Source organism: Orycteropus afer, unplaced genomic scaffold (assembly GCF_000298275.1).
Source record: "Orycteropus afer afer isolate SDZICR_OR568_19922 unplaced genomic scaffold, OryAfe1.0 scaffold00117, whole genome shotgun sequence".
Taxonomy (NCBI): domain Eukaryota; kingdom Metazoa; phylum Chordata; class Mammalia; order Tubulidentata; family Orycteropodidae; genus Orycteropus; species Orycteropus afer.
Genome location: NW_006921704.1, coordinates 2058239 through 2081158, shown reverse-complemented (window position 1 = coordinate 2081158; position 22920 = coordinate 2058239). Strand labels below are relative to the sequence as shown.

The 22920-nt window shown below is 36.4% G+C and overlaps 1 protein-coding gene across 1 annotated transcript in view; it reads right to left on the bottom strand.

Annotated features, from left to right (window-relative positions):
- UGGT2 (UDP-glucose glycoprotein glucosyltransferase 2) overlaps positions 1 to 22920 on the bottom strand; it is a 601530-nt gene that overhangs the window by 182859 nt on the left and 395751 nt on the right. The window lies entirely within an intron of this gene.

Below are 22920 nucleotides of genomic sequence, written 5' to 3'. Positions count from 1 at the left end.
TGTAAAACACAAAGGTTAAAAATGTCAGTATCCTTACATACTTTTTTACAGCTGAACTTTTTTCTTTCCAGTAAAACTTGTTCACTTTACCATACAACGTCTTTCACTGTCAAAGTCTTTCTATGTCTTCTGTACTAGATATGGTACAGCTTGATACCCTAAATAGAAAATCATCTTAGTTACTCTAATTGTTCCCTTCTTTTTGTACAAAGATTCCTTTGTAGTGCAACACTTTAACTTCTTAGTGTGTGTATAAAATAACAATAAAAAATACACATAATAAAAATATAGAGCTCAATGAATTCTCACAATGTGAAAACTTGTAAAATTAATACTCAAGCCAAGAAAAGAACATTGCCAGCAGTCCTCAAATACCCCTTGTATTCTCCCCATTTTTCTAAAGACAATTACTATCCTGACTTTTATGGTAATAGCTTCCTTGCTTTTATTTATAGTTTATCTCCTAAGCTCTCTCCCTTAAATATTTAGTCTATTTTTAAGTTTTACTAAATGGAACCAGTATGTATTCTTTTGAGCTTTCTTTTTCCCCATTCAAAATAATGGCTGTGAGATTCCTCAATTTTGTTCTATGTAGCTGTAGCTAGAGTATTTTTGATAATGTATAGAATTTCATAGTATGAATATATCACCTTTTTGTTCATTTTACTATTGCTTGATATTTGAGCCTTCTCCAACTTGAGGCTCTATGACTAGGACATGCACATCTTCAATTCAAAAAAGATGCTAATCGGTTTTTCAAAGTATTTGTACTAATTTTCACTCCCATCAACAACACAGGAGTTCTCATTACTTCACAGCCTCATAAACATTTTGTATTTTCAACCTTTTTCATTTAAACTGTTCTGGTGGATATGTGAAGATATTTTATCAGAGTTTTAATTTGCTTTTCCTGGATCATTAATGATACTAAATCCTCTTTAATATGCTCATTGACATCTTTTTTTATTTAGGTACTGAATTTCTTTGCCAGTATTTTATTCCATTATTTTTTTTCTTACTGATTTGTAGAAGTTTCATTCCTAAGATTTGAGTCCTTTGTTGTATGTATGCAGGTATCTCCTTCCATTCTGGGATTTATCATTTTACTCAATTATTGCTGTGTTTTGATACTAGGCAGTTGTGGTAAAATTATGTGTCAACTTGACTGGGCCTACTTTGGAATGGCTGGGCAGCTGGATATAGTTATTGTCAACAATGAGACTGGTAATCAACTCCATGGTGGAATCTACTGAAGCAGCTACCTTAGGGATCTGATCTGCTCCCAGTATATGAGGAGAAGCTTTGGGAATGGTCTTGAGCTTTTTGACATGCTTGGATCCTGCATGTACTCAAGTCTTGATTCAGCAGCATGCTGATCTTGGGACTGTCTCTGGACTTGAACTAGTGGCCTACCATACTGTATGGTAATCTTGGCACAGTGCTGTTTAATTTGTCCACCCTGGGTTTGTCACCCGCAGCAGCCAGCAGCTGCCTGATTTAAGAGAAGCCTCCAGCTTCAGTGGGCTGGGAGCAAGAGGTAGAGCTGAAGCCCAAGGTCAAGGGGCTTTCACCCAATTCCTAGAGCTGACACATTCACCCAACCCCTAGAGCTAACTTCTAACCTCTTGACCTTTAAGAGAATAAATCCTTGTTTGCAAAGACCACCTACCTGTGGAATCTTCTGTTAGAGCAGAACTAGAGAACCAAAGCAGTGGTCCTTAATTTTAACGTGTTTCAATTTATTCACCTATTACATCTGATGGCTACTGGTTTTTTTTTTTTTCTGCTTTAGACATCTTTCCCTACTCACAAGCTATGAACATAATTTACATAATCTTTTAGAGGCTTTTATATATGTGTGTGTACACACACACACACACACATATTTATCTTTGTGCTAGTACCATACTGTAACTGTATAGCTTTATGAAAGGTCTTGATATCCAGTGCAGAAATTATCTTTCCTCCTTCTTCTTTCAAATATTTCAGTTATTCTTGGCCTTTTTTCATCTTCATATACATTTTCTGAACCAGAACAATTTTGTAAAAAATTGCTGAGAGGTGTATTGGTATTGTACTAAAGCTACACATCAACTTCAGGAAAGCTAACATCCTTACAATATTGAATTTTTTCAATTCATGATCATTCAATTCTCCATTCATGTAGGACTTCCATATTTTCTATCAATATTTTATTTTTTTCTATGTAAAAGTTGTACACATATTTTGCTAGACTGGAATTATTCCTTGGATTTGATATTTTTCATATTATTTTAACTGGGATATTTTACACTGCATTTCTTACTTATTGTAACTTTTAGAAACACCACTAATTCTTATATATTGACTAGGTGGGCAATCCTACTTCCGTAGTGATACTGCCTCGGAAACCCAAGGAGGGGTCGCTATGAGTCGAGGCCGACTCAATGGCACATAACAACAACAACAACAGTATCCAGCAACCTTATTAAACTAATTCTAATCTTTTTTTGTGTGTATTAAATTTGCCCCAAAAACCCCCACCAATTTTAATTTTTCCTTTTTGATTTTTATACCATCTGTTTATTCCTATCTTCACCTGTTTAGGATTTTTTCATCTATGTTAATAAGTGATATTGACATATAATTTTTCATTCTAATATAATGCCCTTTTAGATGCTTGGTTTATAAGTAATGTTGGCCTTGTAAACTCGAGTGGAAAGGTATGTTTTTTCTTCTCTGGGGGAAAAAGCTTGTACAGTATTAATGCTTGGTATAACACTAATAATCATGAAGTTTTGAATTTCCTCTTTTGAAATACTTGGAATTACAATATAATTTCTTTGATAATTAAAAATAATCTTTTTCAATAGAATCTTCAGTAACACCCCTTTTTCATTAATGACATTGAGTGTCTGGGTCTTCCCTTTTGTTTTGAAGTTTCACCAAGTGTTTATCAATTTTCTTAGTATTTTCAAAGAAATAACTTCTGGCCTGTGGAGTTTAAGTACTATACTCTTATTTTCTATTTCACCACTTTTATCTTTATCACATCCTTAATTTTACTCTCTTGGATAGATGTTTGGTATTTTTCTAAGATTTTAACATTGGTGCTTAGAAAACTGATTTTTCACCCTTCCTTTTTTCAAATATATATAAAAGAAACAGCATAGCATAGAACACACACACACATACACACCTATCTATCTATGTGCACACACACTTATATACACACATGTATATAATAGAAACAGAAAAGGAGTTCTGGTCATGTAATGGTAAGCATTTGGATGCTAACTGAAAGGTTGGCAGTTTGAACCCACCCAATGGCTCCAATGGAAAAGACCTGGTAATCTGTTTCTGTAAAGATCACAATCTAGAAAACCTTATGAGACAGTTCTTTTCTGTCACGTGGGGTGGCTATGAGTCGAAAATCAACTCAACAGCACCTAACAGTAACAATAATATAACAGAAAAGCACATCGTATTTTAATATCCTTACATTTTCATATTATTAAAAATGTTCTCAAACATGCATTGTTTGGATCCATTGGTTATACAGAAATATTTCTTAATTTCAAAACATACAAAGAAATTTCATTTTGTTCGGGGGGTGTTATTAATTTCTCATTTAAATACACTGTGGTTAGAGAATATACTTGGATGATTTCAATCTCTCAAAATTTTATGAAACTTATAGTTCAGCAAATGAAAATGTTTTGTAAATGTTCCATTTGTGCTTTGAAAGAATGTATATTTTATACTTTTGGGTGTACTTTTCTATAGCCATTAAATCAAGTTTCCTGATCTTATTATTCAACCTTTCACATCATTACTGATTCTGTTTTTTTTTTTTTTTGTATATTGCTCTAGTCATTTCCAAGAAAAGTATATTAAAATTTCACATTATGATTCATGGTCCTGTCCATTATTCACTGAAGTTCTGTCAAGTTTTGCTTTATATATTTTGAGTCTATGTTATTAGGCAAAGACAAAATTAGAATTGTTATATTTCCACAATGAATTGAAAATTTTCTACATTTGATACATCACTATTTTGCGGGGGAGGAGATCTTTGAATACTATTTAATATTAATACATTATCTTTATTTGGTTAGTGTTGATAAAATATCTCTATTTCTACCCTTTTATTCTCAGCCTTTCTCTATCTTTTAATTTTACCTAGGTGCTCTGGAAGCAGAAAATGACATTTTAATGAAGTATATATATATATTTTTTTTTTATTAGGATTTGGGTGAAGATTTACAGAGTAAATTCACTTTTCATACAGCAGTTCACATATACTTTGTCTCATGTCATTGACCAAAAGTATATTTTCAACTGGTACAGAATTCTGGGTTATAAAATATATATATATATTTTTTCAGAATATAAAGATGTATCTATTTTCATGCTGGGGCCATAATTTATATTGTGCAGCCTATCTTAAGTCTTACATAGTTAACCCTCTGAAATTATTATATGTGTGTGTATTTTTTCTATTCCTCAGTTTATATGATTTTCTCTTTGTATTTGGTTTTCAGCAGCTTTATGTAAAAATATGTGAATTTCTTTTTATATATCATCTTGCTTAGGGGGTATTGGGCTTCTTGAATCTCTGGTGTGACATGTTCTGTTAGATTTGGAAACTTTTCAGATGTTAACTCTTCAAATATTGCTTTTCCCTTTTCCTATGTTTAATGCTTGTTAGAGACCTTTGGGCCATAATGTATAAATAACTTTTCTCCTCTGTATCTTCTTTTGTCTTCCTGTGTTTCTTCCTGGGTATTTCTGGATATTTTCTCCTAATTTATTTCAAGTCACTAACTCCCCCCCCACTGAAAATCCATTCTTTATTATTTTTTGATTTTTATTGTACTACTGCCTCTTTATTTCTATCATTTATATTTGGTTTACGTGTGCTATTCTTTTAAATAGCCAAATTTTATTTTTGAAACCTAAGTCTTATATTTTATCTCCTTGAGCACAGTAAACATAATTTTTAAAAGATCTGTGTCTGATAAAACCCTCTTGTTCTGCTCTGGTGGTACAATGCCTACAGCATTTGACTGCTAGCCAGAAGGCTGGCAGTTCAAACCTACCAGTTGCTCTGTGCAAAGAAGATGCGCAATCCACTTCCATAAAGATTTACCACCTTGGAAACCCAATGGGGGTTGCTATGAATTGGAATCGACTCGACAGTAGTGGGTTTGGTTTTTTGTTGTTGTTGTTGTTAGTTCTTGTTCATATACTCACTCATGTGTCTGGTTGTTTTTTTATTGTATTCTGGAAAGTGTATTTAAAAATGGTTAGTAGAAGTAAGTTGAACTATGTTGTCTATGTTGTTGTTACGTGCCATTGAGTCAAACCTGACTCATAGCGACCCCTCCTTGGGTTTCTGAGGCAGTATCACTATGGAAGTAGATTGTCCCATCTTCTTTCCAAGGAGTGGCTGGTGGCTTCTGGTTAGCAGTCAGATGCCTTAGGCACTATGCTACCAGAGCTCCCTAACGTTATTTTCCACCAGGAAAGATTAAAGTTTTCTCTGCCAGATACATAAGGAAAACAGCAATCTTGGATTCTTTTAATTTTCAGGACCTAATATGATTTAAAACTGGCTGGATACAATTCCTGCAAGTGCTGAAGTAAGACTGACTTTAGTTCATACTTTCTCTTAAAGTTTTTTGAGGTATCACTATATTAATTAGGGATTTAAGAGGTTCTCTTCCTAGCTTTTCAGACCTTAAATTTCAAGTTTTTTCTTTCTAACTCTATGAGGCTGTCAAAAGTATTATATAGAACCCCCACCTGCCTTTTCTGGAGCAGCAAATATTCTTATGTAAAAATTGGCTCCAACTACCAAACTCACTTCTCATTTTCTCCCAGAGCTCAGTCAGTAATTCTTAAGTTACTTCTTAGAAATTTGGAACCACTTTAAGAAAATAAGTCTTTAAGTGTTTCTATAATTTGAGGGATAGACTGGCCCACACTTGAAAAGAAATAAACATGCAGAGCACTGAACTGTTACTGGCCTGGCACAGCACGGCCATTTTGAATTACTCCAAGCAGCATTCCGATCAGGGCAGGAATGAGATAACAGGCTCCACTCACCCAGCACTGCATCAGCACCCACACTGGTGACCAGTGATCAGAGAGGTAAAATCGTTTCCCAACACGCTTAACCCCCACACCCTTCTGATGACCAGCAGTGTGACCACTACCCACTCTACACACTTGCCAATGGTAATGCTCAACCATTCTGCCACCCCAGACCTGCCTGGTGGTACACCTGGGCCATCTTCCTCCCACAAATCCCTGGGTCCTCTTGTGCTCTTAGATTCTGGCAGCCTGAGGTGAGCTTTCATGGTATGTGAGAAGCACGCCTACCACCACTGAGATCAGCGAGGCAAGCTCTTGGTGATGGAGTGCCATGTGCCCACCCCACCACATTTGGAGGTTCACACTCTTGTAAATGGGGCAATGAGCACCCAACACCTCCATATTCAGTAGCATACACATATATGGGTTACATGCTACCACCCACCACCACCAAGGTCTGTAGAACGTGCCTGCAGATTGGGGATTATGCCCTTACAACCTCTGTGCTCAGTGAAGTGTCCCACTGTATACCAAGCATCCCACTCCCCACTTAATTCTAGGTCGAAGGAGCATGCCATGGTAGACTAGGCACCTAGCCCTTGCTATCTCTGCAAATGGCAGAGCATACCACAGCAGACCAGGTGATCTGCTTCCACTGCCTTCTCTTTCTTCCCATCTTTTTCTCTTTTCCTTTCCCTTGTTTTTCTCATTTTTCTTTTATTCCCTTCCTTTTTTTTCCTTTCCTAGTTTATAATTTTGTCTCTTGTTTTCCTTCTATATTTTTTCTCTTTTCTTTTACCCTTCCGAGTTTTACTTCTTTTTCCTCATCTGGGGAAATGCAGCAGCTGTATCCACACTACCCAGCCACATTAATGCTTCTTGCCATCCCACCCATTGGGCAAATTCCACCAACCACTTCTGTACCACTTGATCAATGACAGACTGCAGCCAACACCAGCTCAGCCCACCCACAAATGCTCAACATGAACAACAAGCAGAGACTTGCTCACACACCCCCATCTGCCACCTCACCTATAGGAGACAAATGGTTAGGCCCTAAGTGCTGCCAAACTAGTAAGCAGAGTAACACACCCATCCTGTACACTCAGATATGTATATATATATATATAAAAGAAAAAAACTTTGGTGAAACACACCAACTAACAATCACCAAATAAATGAAATAGCACCATAATGTCTTGTAGACAACAGTCAACCTCAGTTCATGCAAAGAAAAAAGACAAGGTGGTTTAAACAATGGACCAAATTAGAGTCAAAACCTTTATGAGGAAGGTAAGTTATAGTGACCACCTTATAAGGAATTAAAATTTTTTTTATTTAAGAGTCTTCAACAGATTAAGAAAACACAGACAAAATCAAGGAAAAAGACAAAACTCTAGAAGAATTAAAGAAAATAATGCAAGAACAAAATGACAAAATAATTGGAAAACTAGAAACCATACAAAAACAATAATTACAAATTCTGAAGATTGATATTAAATTTCTAAACTAGATAATGCATTAGAAGGGCAAAGGAGTAGAACTGACTCAATGGAAGACAGAATTAGTAAAACTGAAGATAAATCTCTCAATAGTAATCTGTTAGAAAAACAATCAAACAAAGAAGAGACCAAAAAAAAAGGCATACAGAAAACTAGAACATTTGTTGGAAGAAAAGTTCCCTAATATCATGAAAAATGAGATCATATGCATTCAAGAAGCTCAACAAACCCCAAATAGGATAGCCCCCAAAATACAATTATCAAGCCATAAAAAAATCAAACTTTCCAAAAGCAAAGAGAAAGAAAGAATCCTGAAAGTAGCTAGAGAAAAATGAAAAATTACATACAAAGGAGAACCAATAAGACTAAGATCTGATTTCTTGGCAAGAATCATGCAGGTAAGGTGACAATGGGATGACATATGTAAAATCCTTGGGGGGGGGTATCCAAAAATTACCTATCTGGTAAAACTGTCCCTCAAATATGATGAGGAAATTAGGACATTTCCAGATAAACAGAAATTAAGGGAATTTGTAAAAATAAGACTAGTATTACAAGAAACACTAACATTAGCAAATAATAATCTGAGATTAAGATACATGATAACATCAAAAACACACCAACCCATGTTTAGAAGTATCCTAAATAAATAAACAAACTATAAGGCTGAAAATCAGGAATCAGAGACATCAATTTGTAAATAATGACAACTACAAAGCAAAAAGAGGAATAAATGATGTAGTTACATAACTTCCATTTGAGAGGAAGACAAGATGGTATCAAGATAGAAGAGACTTTTAAACTTGGGAAGAAAACAAATTTCAGGGTAACCTCAAAGAAAACTAATACAACTTCTTATGAAATTTTTTCTAAAAAAGAAAATCATAAATATTCATTAAGCACTCAAACAAAAGCAATGAAGTAAATAATAAAATCAATAGACAAAATGACTTACCACAGAAAAACAAAGATGCCATCACCACTACACACAATAATAGTAATAAATACAGCAAAATGACAGCAGTAAATTCATACCTATCCATAATTACTCTGAATGTAAATGGATCAAATGTACCAGTCAAAAGACAGAGAGTAGCACAAAGGATAAGAAAACATGACCCATCAATATACTGGCTACAAGAGACTTATCTTAGTCCCCAAAACAAAAATAAGCTAAAAATCAAAAGTTGGAAAAATATATATGAAACAAATGGCACCAGAGAACATGAGTGGCCATATTAATTTCTGATAAAATAGACTTTAAGATAAAAGCCAGTGTAAGAGACAAGGAAAGACATTATATATTGATTAAAGGGCCAAACTAATAAGAAGATATAACCATAACAAATATCTATATATACACAATGAAAGAGCCCCAAAATACATAAATCAAACTTTAACAGAATTGAAAAGAAAAGTAGGTAACTTCACCACAACAGTAGGAGACTTCAATATACCACTTTCAACAAAGGACAGAACAACTAGAAAGAAACTCAACAAAGATACAGAAGATCAAAACAACACAACCAACCAACAAGTCCTCACACACATATACAGAACACTTTACCGAACAAGAGCACAATATACATTATTTTCCAGTGTACTTGGAACATTCTCAAGAAAAGACCATACGTTAGGACACAAAAATAAGCTATAATCAATTTAAAAACACTGACATACTACACAGCATCTTTTCAGATCATAATGCTGCAAAATTAGAAATTAACAAAAGGAAGAGCAAGGGAGAAAAAAAATCAAATACATGGAACCTGAGTAACACCCAGCTTAAAAAGTATTGGGTAATAAAAACAAACCAAACTTACTGCTGGCAAGTCGGATCCGACTCATAGCAACCCCTCCTTGGGTTTCCAAGGCAATATCACGACAGAAGGAGATTGCCCAATCTTCCCTCCGAGGAGTGGCTGATGGGTTTGAACTGCCAGCCTTCTGGTTAGCAGTCAAATGCCTTAGACACTAGACCACCAGAGCTCCCACTGGGTAATAGAAGAAATAAAACACACACAAACAAATTCCTTGAATCAAACGAGAATGAAACACAACATACCAAAATTTTTGGGACTTAGCAAGAGCAGTACTCAGAGGACAATTTACAACAATAAATGTATATATCAAAAAAGAAGAACTAAAATAAACACCTTAACCCAATATATACATTACTTAGACAAAGAACAGCAGAAATACCCTATAATCATGAAAGAATGATAATAATGATTAAAGCAGAAATAAATTGAAAGAAAAAACAGAAGAACAATAGAAAGAATTAACAGAACTAGAAGTTGTTTTTTTTTTGTAAAGGTTAATAAAATTCACTAAGCACTGCCAAATTTAAGTAAAGAAAAGGAGGAAAAGATACAAATCACATGAATTACAAATGAAATAGGCAACACTATGATAAAATCAATGGAAATAAAAAGGTTAACAACAGAATATTATGAAGAACTGTACTCCAACAAATATGAAATCTATAATAAATGTACAAACTTCTAAAAACACCCATGTCCAAAATAACACAACAAACCAAAAAAAAAAAAAAAAAAAAAAAAAAATCACAAAACACCAAACTTGCTGCCATCGAGTTGATTCGATTCATTGTGACCTCTCCTTGGGTTTCTGAGGCAGTATCTCTATGGAAGTAGATTGCCAAATTTTCCTTCCAAGGAGTGGCTGGTGGCTTTGAACCACCAGCCTTCTGGTTTGCAGTCAAATGGCTTAGGCACTATGCCACCAGAGCTTCCAAAATAACACAATATGAGGTAGAAAATTTGAACAGGCTATAACAAAAGAAGAAATTTAACAGGTCATTAAAAAAAAAAAAAAAAAACAACTCCACAAACAAAAATAATTCTAGTCCACACAACTTCACTGGTGAATTCTGTCAAACATTCTGAGAAAAGCTGACAGCAATTCTATCTATGCAAACTATTACAGAACACAGAAAAGAACAGAATACTCCTGAATTCATTCAATGATGCTAAATGTCATAGAATAAGATGATACCTGTTAGCATAACCTATGATGTTATGCCATCATAGCATAACACTGACACCAAAGCCAGGCAAAGGCACCATTAAAAAGGAAAATTATAAACCAATATCCCTCATAAATACAGATGCAAAAGTTCTCAACAAAATCCTAGCCAATATAATCCAACACCATATCAAAAAATTAAATATAGCATAACCTGCTGGGATAAACATCAGGTACGCAAGGATGGTTCAACATGAGAAAAATAATCAACGTAATCCACCACATAAATAAAAAAAGAAGAAAAAGAACTATATGATCGTATCAATTGACGCAGAAAAGCCATTTGCCAAAATCTAACACTCATTCTTTTTTATTTTAAATTTTTATTGTGATTTGGGTGAAAGTTTATAGAGCAAATTCATTTTCCATACAGCAGTTCATAGACATTTTGTTTCATGACTTTGACTTCAATTCCCCACAATGTAACAGCTCTCTTCCTACTTCCTCCCCATGTTACCTCTTCCTTGTGTCCATTCCTTCCATGCACTCCTGCTCCCAGAGCTGTTTCCCTGACAACACCCATTCTTGATAAAACACTTAGCAAAACAGGAATAGAAGGGAAATTTCTCTACATAATTAATAAAAATAACAGCCAGTATTATTCTCAATGGAGAGAGACTGAAAACATTCTCCTTGAGAATGGGAACCAAACAAGGATGCCCTTTATTATCATTCCCATTGAATACTGTATTGGAAGTCCTAGGCAGAGCAATAAGGTAAGGAAGGGAACCAGAAGCTATCCAAATTGGCCAAGAAAAAATAAAACTCTCTCTATTTGAAGAAAATATATAGAAAATGCTGCAGACTCAACAAGAAAATTATTAGAATTAAGAGAAGGATTCAACCAATTGCAGGGTACAAGATCAACCAAGAAAAGTTACTTGAATTCCTCTACACTAACAAAGAGATCTCTGAAAAGGAAATCAGGAAAACAATACCATTTACCAGACTCACTGAAAGATGAAACACTTAGGAATATATCTAACCAGAGACACAAAAGATGTATACAGAGAAAAAACTATGAAAAAGTAGTAAAAGAAACCAAAAGAGACATATATAAATAGAAGAATATACTATGCCCATGGGAAAGAAGACTTAATATTGTGAAAATGTCAATAACCAAAGCAATCCATGGATATAATGCAATCTCAATCCAGATTCTACCATCATTCTTTAAATAAATAGAAAACTGTTTTGGTTACTTCATGCTGCTCTAACAGAAAATACCACAAACAGAATGCTTTAACAAACAAGAGTTTATTCTCTTACACTTTTGGAGGCTAGAAGCCAGAATTCCAAGTGCTAGGCTCTAGGGGCTGGATGAAAGCCCCCTGACCCTGGGTTTCAGCTCTGCCTCTTGCTCCCAGCCCAATGAAGGTAGAGGCATCTCTTCACTCAGAAAGCTGCTGGTTGCTGATGCTAACAAGTCCAAACCAAACCAAACCAAACTCACTGCCATCGAGTCAGAACTGACTCACAGCAACCCCTCCTTGGGTTTCTGAGATGGTATCACTATGGAAGTAGATTTCCCAGTCTTCCTTCTGAGGAGTGGCTGGTGGGTTTGAAACATCAGCCTTCTGGTTAGCAATCAAATTGCCTTAGGCACTATGCCACCAGAGCGCCCAACAAGCCCAAGGTGGACAAATAAAATGGCATAGTCCTAGTATTAACAAACTACATGGCAGGCCATTGATTCAAGTCCATTAAAAGTCCCAAGATAGGCAGAGCATAGCAGGCTGCTGAATGAGACTCAGCTACATGCAGGGTACAAGTGTGCCAAAAAAGCTAGAGACCATTCCCAAAGCTTCTCCTTATATATGGGAAGCAGATCACATCCCTAAAGCAGCTACTCAGCTGCTTGCGAGAGATTCCACCACAGAGCTGACTGACAGTCTCACAATGGGGAGTAACTACCACCAGCTTCCCAGCTACTCAAAACCAGGCCCAGCCAAGCTGACACATAACCTTAACTACCACAAAAACTAATCACCGATTTTATATGGAAAAAAAAGAGAACCCAGGTAAGCAAGCACTACTAAAGAAGAATAACAAAGTAGGAGGCCTGTTCTGCTTACCTAGTGCCACTCTGATAAGAATATACCACAAATGGAGTGGTTTTAACAAACAGTTTATTCTCTTACAGTTTTAGAGGCTTTAAGTCTGAGTTCAAAGTGCCAGGCTCTAGGGCCTGGATGAAAGCCCCTCAACCTTGGACTTCAGCTCTGCCTCTGGCTTCCAGCCCACTGAAGCTAGAGGCTTTTCTTCACTCAGGCAGCTGCTGGCTACTGAGGCTGACAAACCCCAAGATCGACAAGTAAAAAGCACAGTTCCAATTTTGCCAAACACAACAGGCCACTAATTCAAGTCCAGATGAAGTCCCAAGATTGGCAGTCCATGGCAGGCTGTTGAACAATGACTTGGCTACATGCAGGGTTCAAGCATGCCAAAAGGCTAGAGACCATTACCAAAGTTTCTCCTTATACATGGGAAGCAAACCACATCCCTAAAGCACCTACTCACCTGCTCATGGCAGATTCAACCATGAAGTTGACTGCCATGCCAGTCTCATCATGGGGAATAACTACCTTCAGCTCAGCCACTCAACCAGGCCCAGCCAAGTTGACAACAACCTTAACTACCACAAGGCCTCACACTGCTCAAACTCAAAACCTATTATACAGCCACGGTAGTCAAAACAGCCTGGTATACAATAAGCACACAGACCAATTGACCAGAATTGAGAATGCAGAAGTAAATTTATCCAAATATGGACCACTGATCTTTGACAAATGGCTGAAACTCATTAAATGGGGAAGAGTTAGTCTACTCAGCAAACAGTATTGGCAAAAAGTATATCCATTTGCAGAATAAAGAAATAAGATACACAGCTCACCCCTTATATGAAAATTGACTAAAAATGGATCAAAGACTTAAATATAGATCCCAAAATTATAAGAATCCTCAAAAAATAGGGACAAGCTTAGAGGCATTAACAAAGGGCATAAATTGACATAAACTAAAAATGCACAAATAGCAGAAGACAAGCTAGATGGCTGGGAATTCCTAAAGATTAAATATTTATGTGCATCAAAAGACTTCATCAAAAGAGTAAAAATATAACCTATGGACTGGGAAAAATATTTGCCAACAACATATCAGACAAGGCCCTAATCTCTAAAATTTACAACAACTTCAAAACCTCAAAAACAAAAAGACAATCTAATCAAGAATTAGGCAGAGGACATTAACTTCATCAAAGAAGATATTCAAGCACCCAACAAAATCAGGAAGAATTACTCACAATAGTTAGCCATTACAGAGATATAATCAAAATAACAATGATATTATCATTTCACCCCAGTATTAATAGCAAAGCTAAATAAAACAAAAGACAACAAATGCTGTTGAGGGTGTGCAGAGACTGGAACAGTCATACACTGCTGATGGGACTGTTAAATGGTACAAGCACTATGGAAAATGGAATGGCTCTTACTTAAGAAGTTTGAAATAGAAATGACATATGATCTAGCAATCCCACTATTACATATATATACTACAGAAATAAGAGCCATGACATGAATAGATAGGTGCACATAAATCTTCATTATTCACTATAACAAAGTGATGGTATAATAGGGGAAAAGAGACCCCAGATACAAACAGGTTCAACAGAGACACTTTTATTAAGCCTTAGACAGAACAAAGACAGTCAACCAGAAAGCTGAATGGAGTCCACTGAGTCATGGCCATGGGCTAGTTATATATGATTGAAAACAAAGGGAATCATCACGAAATCATGACTGGTGGCAGATCAATTTATCACTTGTTGCAGACAGGACTACAAAAGTGGAGAAAGGACCATGATTGGGATACTGACATAACTGAAGACAGAATACGGTTACAGGATTGATTCTGGGCCTTGACTACCTGGCTAGGTGGTGGTTCAGATATGACATATGAGCATGCAACCTAAGTCATAGCCACAAGGTGGCCAGAAAACAATACCAGGACCCTAACCTTAATTTAAATTAGAAAAGGACACACTCAGGCAAGTTTCCTAGTTCTTTGCTTGAGTATAATCTACTTTCAACCACACTCTTCTCGTGTGCAAACTGTTCCTCTAGGTTTCTCCTGGAACTTGTCTATGCAAAGCCACAACATTGAAGGTCAAAAAGAATGCAAATGGTCCCTAAACTTATGTCAAGATTCAGATGGAGTTAGGGCTACCACTGTAGACCACAGCCTTCCGCAAACCCAAGTGCCTTAGAATTTAAGCTCCAATACAATGGAAACATCGCAAGTGCCCATCAATGGATGAAGAGATAAACTGTGGTACATACACAGTTTGGAATACTATGCAACATTAAAGAATAAAGATGAATCTGTGAAATACCTCATAACATAGAATAACCTGAAGATTACACTGAGTGAAATTAGTCTATCATAAAAGGACATATATTATATGGACCACTATTATAAAAAGTTAAGAAAACGTTTTTATACAGAAAGAAATATTCTTTGACAATTACCAGGGGTGGAAGGGTTTTTGCTTTTGTTACGTGCTTTCAAGTCTGAGTTGACTCATAGCAACTCTATGTACAACAGAACAAATCAATTTTCACTCCTCACTATTTTTTCTGTGCTTGAGCTCATGGTTGCAGACACTGTCAATTTCATTGAGGTTCTTCCTCCTTTTTGCTGACACTCTACTTTAGTAGGCATGATATCCTTTTCCAGGGATTGGTCCCTGCAGACCACATGCCCAAAGCATGTGAGATGAAGTCTAGGCATTCTTGCTTCTAAGAAGTATCCCCCAGCTATTCTTCTTCCAAGACAGATTTGTTCCATATTGTGGCAGTTCATGGTATTTTAAGTATTCTTAGCCAACATCACAATTAAAATGCATCAATTCTCGTTCATTCATAAATCCTGGTTTATGTATAGGTTCCTCATGAACAAAATTAAACATTTGGGAATTCCCATTCTTCACAATGTTATCCATAACTTGTCATCATCCCCACAGTCAAATGCCATTGGATAGTCAATAAAACACAGGTAAACATTTTTCTAGTATTCCTGCTTGCAGCCAAAATCCATCTGACATCAGCAATGATAATGCATCATTCCATGTCCTCTTCTGAATCTAGCTTGAATTTCTGGCAGTTCTCTACCAATGTACTGCTACAACCATTTTCAAATTATCTTTAGCAAAATTTCACTTGTGTGTCGTATCAATCAATAATTCCCACATTCTGTTGGATCACCTTTCTCTGGAACGGGCACAGATATGGATCTCTTCCAGTTCGTTGGCCAGGTAGCTGTCTTCCAAATTTCTTGGCACAAATTAGTGAGCACTTCATGCTGCATCCATTTGTTGAAACATCTCAATGGTATTCTGTCAATTCCTGGAACCTTCCTTTTTGCCAATTTCTTCAGTCAGCTTGGAATTCTTCCTTCAATTTCATTGGTTCTTGATCACATGCTACTTCCTGAAATGGTTATACATTGACTAACTCTTTTTGGTACAGTGTCTCGTGTATTTCTTCCATCTCTTTTTGATGCTTCCTGTATCATCCAATATTCTGGCCATAGAATACTTCAATGCAACTCAAGCCTTGGATTTTTTCTTCAGTACTTTCAGCTTGAGAAGTGTTCTTTTGCTTTCTTCATGTATGGTGTTCTTGATGTCATCTCACACTTGTCTTTGGCCACTGCTGTTCAATGTGTCAAATCTGTTCTTCAGATGGTCTCCAAATTCAGGTGGGATATAATCAAGGTCATATTTTGGCTCTCATGGACTTATTTTAAGTTTAACATTTTAAACTGAAGCTTCAATGTGAACTTACATATAAGCAATTGATGGTGTGTTCCACAGTCAGCTCCTGGCCTTTTTGGTAAGCACATATGAATAATAGTAGTATTAACTGGTCTTCCTTGCAGATATATAGATATTATCCTATCACTGACCACAGTGTACTGTCGTACAGATCTGGAAATGTTCCTTTTGACAATTAATTCCTCTTTGTCATCCCCAGCATAGGAGATCATATGACTATCTAATTCAAAACAGCCAATACAGTCCATCTAAGCTCACTAATGCCTAGGATGTCAATCTTGACATGATACGTTTCATTTTTGATGACTTCCAATTTTTCTAGATTCATAATTCATACATTCCACATTCTGATTACTAATGACTGTTTGAAGCTATTTCTTTTGAGTCCTGCCACATCAGCAAATGAAGGTCCTAAAAACTTTATTCTACCCATGTCATTTAGGTTGACTCTACTTTGAGGAGGTGGCTCTTCCCTATTTATATTTTGACTGCCTTCCATCCTGAGGGGCTCATCTTTTGGTACTGTAGAAAATGTTTCTCTGTTATTCACAAGGTTTTCAGTGGCCATTTTTTTCAGAGTAAATAGCCCTGTCCTTATTCCTAGTCTGTGTTAGTCTGGAAGCTCCACTGACATCTGTACACCATGGGTGACCCTGCTGGTAATGAAATACCAGCATCACAGCACTACAAGCCAGAACAGTACAACAAACTGACAGACAAGTGTGTGTAGGGGGTGAGATGATAATGAAGGGTAAGTCACTAACTACAGTACAATAGTACAAATACATATTCAATTGGGTCAAAGGAAAAGCAATATACAATATGGGGAATATCAGCAAGAATAATCAAGATTCACGCAGACACTTGGAAAAGCCTGGCAGTTAAAGCAACAGAGGTAAATATTATTGCATATACAACTCTGCAATAACAGTAATAATAATAATCTACAAGTGGATACATAGAGTATCTGCTAGGTGCCGGCTAAACAGGTGATGGAAGGCAAATAGAACTATATATATGAGGAAACACCTGAGATTATGCTCCTTAGTCATCCTTCAAGCTTGGAACTAAACTTACCCCTGTGGATGAACTTTCAGCCAAACAAAAGACAGGCCTATAAGGTAAAAATAATTCAAAAATGGTTGCAACAGTATGTTGACAAGAACTGCCAGAAATTCAAGCCTGATTAGAAGAGGGCATGGGACAAGATATATTATTGCTGATGTCAGACAGATCTTGGCTGAAAACAAATAATGTCAGAAAGATACTTACCTGCATTTTGACTATACAAAGGAATTCAACTATGTGGATCATAACAAATTATGGATTACATGGTGGAGAATGGGAATTTCTGAACACTTACCTTGGGCTCATGAGAAACCTGTACATAAACCAAGAGGCAGTCATTCAAACAGAACAAGGGGATACTGCATGGTTTAAAATCAGGAAAGGTGTACGTCAGGGTTGTATCCTTTTACCATCCTTATTCAATCTGTATGCTGATTAAATAGTCTGAGAAGCTGGATTATATTACGAAGAACATGGCATCAGGATTGGAGGAAGACTCATTATATACATAATGAGTGTATACACAGATGACAAAATCTTGCTTCCTGAAAGTAAAGATGACTTGAAGCATTTACTGATGAAGATCAAAGACTACAGCCTTCAGTACAGATTACACCTCAACAAAAAGAAAATAAAAATCCTTACAACTGGACCAATAAGCAACATCATGATAAATGGAGAGAAGACTGAAGTGCTCAGGGATTTCATTTTACTTCAATCCACAATCAACACCCATGGAAGCAGCAGTCAAGAAATCAGTGGATGTATTGTACTGGGTAAATCTGCTGCAAAACAACTCTTTAAAATGTTAAAGAGCAAAATGTCACTTTGAAGACTAAGGTGTGCCCAACACAAGCCATGGTATTTTCAGTCGCCTCACATGCACGTGAAAGCTGGACAATGAATATGGAAGATTGAAGAAGGGCTGATGCTTTTGAATTGCGGTTGTTGTTGTTGTTGTGTGCCATCAAGTCAGACCCGACTCATAGTGACCCCTCCTTAGGTTTTCGAGGCAGTATCACTACGGAAGTAGATTGCCCCATCTTCTAAGAATACTAAAAATACTGTGGACTACCAGAAGAACAAACAAATCTGTCTTGGAAGAAGTACAACCATAACACTTCTTAGAAACAAGAATGGGCAGATTTTGTCTTATCTACTTTAGTCATGTTCTCAGAACGGTTCAGTCTCTAGAGAAGGATATCAGGCTTGGTAAAGCAGAGGGTCAGTGAGACAGACTGACACAGTAGCTGTAACAATGGGCCGAAGCACAGAAAAGATATGTGAGGATGGTGCAGGATAGGTGGTTTAGTTCCGTTGTACACAGGGTCGCTATGAGTTGGAGCCAACTCAACGGTACCTAAAAACAAAAACAAGGGGAATAATAACACCAGGGAGGTGTGTATTCTTTAGAATAATCAACCACTTAAAATCAAAATGGTAACATATGCCCAGGGATAAAGCTTAGAAGGCAGGAAGAGGTAGGAAAGAAGAAAGAATAGAAATGTTAAACACAGGGAAGAAGTAGGAAGGTGCTGTTACATTGTGGGGATTGCATCCAAAGTCATGAAACAAAATTTATATGAATGGTTGAAGGGAAAAGTAATTTTCTCTGTAAGCTTTCACCCAAATCACAACAAAAAGTTGAAAAGAAATGTTTTAAAAGCCAATATATTTCATTACTTACACACACACACACAAAGAAAAAGAACTAAAAATTAGTATCTTAATTATCTGGTTTTAAAGTAGTGTATTATTGTTAAAACAAACTTGTAGATAATGGGTACAAGGGTAGTCTGCCTAAATAAAACCTTTTCCTATCTTTTATGCTCTCAATGAAATATACAAGTATATATTCAAAAAAAGAAACAAAAAGCAACAGTAGAAAAAAATATTGAAGAATAATCATTTACAAAAATCTGGGAGAAATTTTCATTAGCTATAGCACTGATCCAGATGTATTAAAAAACATAGTGCCGGATCACAGACCTCATGATTGCCATATCTCTGGAATTATAACTAACTGATATCCAGGGAGAGATGATCCATCCAAAAAACTGTCTCAGATGGTTAGAATACTATTAGAATCCTATTTAACCCACCTCCAGTTATCCACACCATTTATCTTTCCACATTCATTCAGGTATTACTATTCTCAAAAATATTCCCACTATGGAGAAAAACAGGTGATGAGATGTTCAGTTATTTCAAAAAAGGGAACGTTGGCAAAGCTAGAAAAACTGATTGCTAGATGTTAGATGGTATTAGTTATAAAGAATTTCATCTTTCTTGTACTACAATGAATACGGAACTAAAAATGCTTCATATGTTATAGTACATTCAAGTGATTACAAGTAAAGGAGAAGATTCTAAATCACCCAGGCAAAATCTCACCATATAAATACTTTGTAGATAACAGAAATGAGACTGAAAGATATGTACACCAATGCCTACTTCAAGATAATGGCAGGTCAACTGTCTGTCATAAAACGGACAATGACAGAAAGCTATGGATTCACTATATTTGAAAAGGGTGAGAAAATCTCCATGCTCAATATCTGTTGGACAAAACAGGGCCTAAAAAAGCTCTTTCCACTTTCAACAATGTTGTTGTTGTTATGTGCTGTCGAGTCGGACCCGACTCATAGCGACCCCTCCTTGGTTTCCAAGGCAGTATCACTATGGAAGTAGACTGCCCACCCTTCCTTCCGAGGAGTGGCTAGTGGGTTTGAACTGCCAGCCTTCTGGTTAGAAGTCAACTGCCTGAGGCACTATGCTATCAGAGCTTCCATTTTCAACAATAGTCTGGAAAATTTCTAACACAAAGCCTGAAAAATAAAATACTGCAGCACTAGAAATGAAGAGCTTCACCTAGATGCTCCAAAGTAAAATACTATGCTAAAAATGTTTTTATACAGGAAACAAAAGTTTAAAGATGCCATAGAATTAAGCTTTGACCATAAAAATGACTTGAAAACAACAGCACCTCAATAACACTGTAAATACCAAGATTTGTTTTTTTAATTATTATTTTCTAGTAAATGGAATCAGAACTCCTTGGAAATATGGCATATTACAAAACTGGATAGAAAAAGTACAAGGTAAGAACAGGACATGTTTACCAGAAAGTAAGAAAGTACTCAGAGATTACTGGAGGCTTTAAAAAGGACACAAGAATCAGCTTTAAGGGTCTTACTGGCCAAATCCATGGCACTGTAAACATAAAAATGAACAGCACATATAACTAACTTAAGCACAATGAACAAATAAAACTCCATCAGTCAATACATAATTAAAAGGAAAAAAAAAAGGCTATTTTCCATCAATAGATGTATAGATGTGACTACTCTAAGGTTTCCTTTCTTTGAAAATTCAAAACTAAATGTAAAGAATAAAAATTCCCTCTGGCTTTTTATTAAGAAATTTATATCGCCCTCCTTACAATTTTATATCATCCTTCTTAAAAAAACTCTTAGTTTAAAAGAATTTCAGTCAATAAATGTAGAAAGAATGATAGAACTATAATAATCTCTTTTTTATAACCCATAATGAAATAACTGATTTAGACAAACAATATCAATAGATACTAAAAGCATGAGGTAAAAGGTTGACAGGCAACAGGATATTCAGAGTGTCAAAACATTATTTGATAGATCAATTTCTACTTGAAAAAGAGTATATTCACACAGTAGGTATTTTGCTCTCACCATCATTTAATATTTTAAATGTATAGTGAGAAAACCTGGCATTATATGCCTCTTGATGTGATACAATATTAAGACTAAAGCATCATCCATGATGATTTACTTTCCAAAAAGGTTTAAGCGGAATCCAATCAAGCCATATACATAACTCCCAATTTAGAGGAAATATAAAGGCTAAAGGAGTAAGTTAAAAATTCTACAAGGAAACAAACAGAAATTCAGAATGTGGCTTTTTACAGAATAACTAGTTTGGCTTCTTTAGAAAGTCAGTGGAAAAAAGAAAACGGGATTATTCTGCATCAAAAAACTGTAATGAAATATAATAATGAATGCATTGTGGGAAACTAGTTTCATCAGACATAAGGTGAATCTAGCAAAACAGGAAGTTATAAAAAATGAAATGGAATGCATAAAGATCGATATCCTAGGCATTAGTGAGTTGAAATGGACTGGTTTTGGCCATTTTGAATCAGACAACCATATGATCCACTATGCCAGGAATGACAAATTGAAGAGAAGTGGTGTGGTATTCATTATCACAAAGACTGTTTCAAGATCTGTCCTGAAGTACAATGCTGTCAGTGATAGGATAATATTCATATGTGTGGTGTAGTAAATTACTTAGTGTGGCTTTTCTAGCCATAAGTCTTTGTAAACTCCAAGGTGGAGTTTGCCATGAGCAACTGAGGATCTCCTGATTGCTAAAGTTGCCCACCTGGGGTATTTCTGTTGGGAGTGGCACTAAACAATGTTCTGGGAGGTCCCCACTCTCCCTCAAGTGTTTAGAATTCTGATGTTATGATTGGTTGGTTTGGCCACTCTGCCGGGCTCAAAAAGAGACCCTTCGAGGCAGAACTCTCTCTCTGACTGCTGGCTGGGGAAGATTTGCTGCTGAAAGAGACATGCTCCTGAGACACTCATTGCTGGGAAAGAGATGCAAGAGACATGCAGTGCTGAGTGAGAAACTGAGGAACACGCACTGCTGGGAAAGAGACTGTGAGAGACTGTTGGCTGAGGGACGGTGGGCTGCGAGAGAGACTGAGCATTTTTCCTGAACTTGAATTGTAGACTGTGGTGCTTCCCTAATAAACTCCATAATCTGTGAGTTCTGTGTGGCCACTGCAGCGAATTATCGAACCCAGGAGAGAGGTGGTGGGTGCTTTGGGAGGAACAGTTGGTGAAAGGGCTGGAGGAAGGCAGCATGTTTGGCCTCACAGTAATGGGCCTTGGGCTACTAATAGTGATTCTGTCTTCCTCTTGTGGGGTTAGAGGAGATCCAAAGATGTGGCCTCCTTGCCCTTTTAGCAATATGCCTACAAGGAAGACCAGTTAATACTACTATTATTCAAATCTATGCACCAACCACCAAAGCCAAAGATGAGGAAATTGAAGATTTCTACCAACTTCTGCAGTCTGAAATCGACTGAACATGCAATCAAGAGTTACTGGTTATAACTGGTGACTGGAATGCAAAACTTGGAGAACAAAGAAGAGTCTCCAGTACTTAGAAATATGGCCTTGATGACAGAAATAACACTAGAGATTGCATGATAGAATTTTGCAAGACTGATGACTTATTCACTGTAAATACCTTTTTTTCAACAACTTAAACAATGGTGTGTTAGACTGGGTTCTCTAGAGAAACAAAAACCAGCAAAGCATATATATATGTATATGTGTGTGT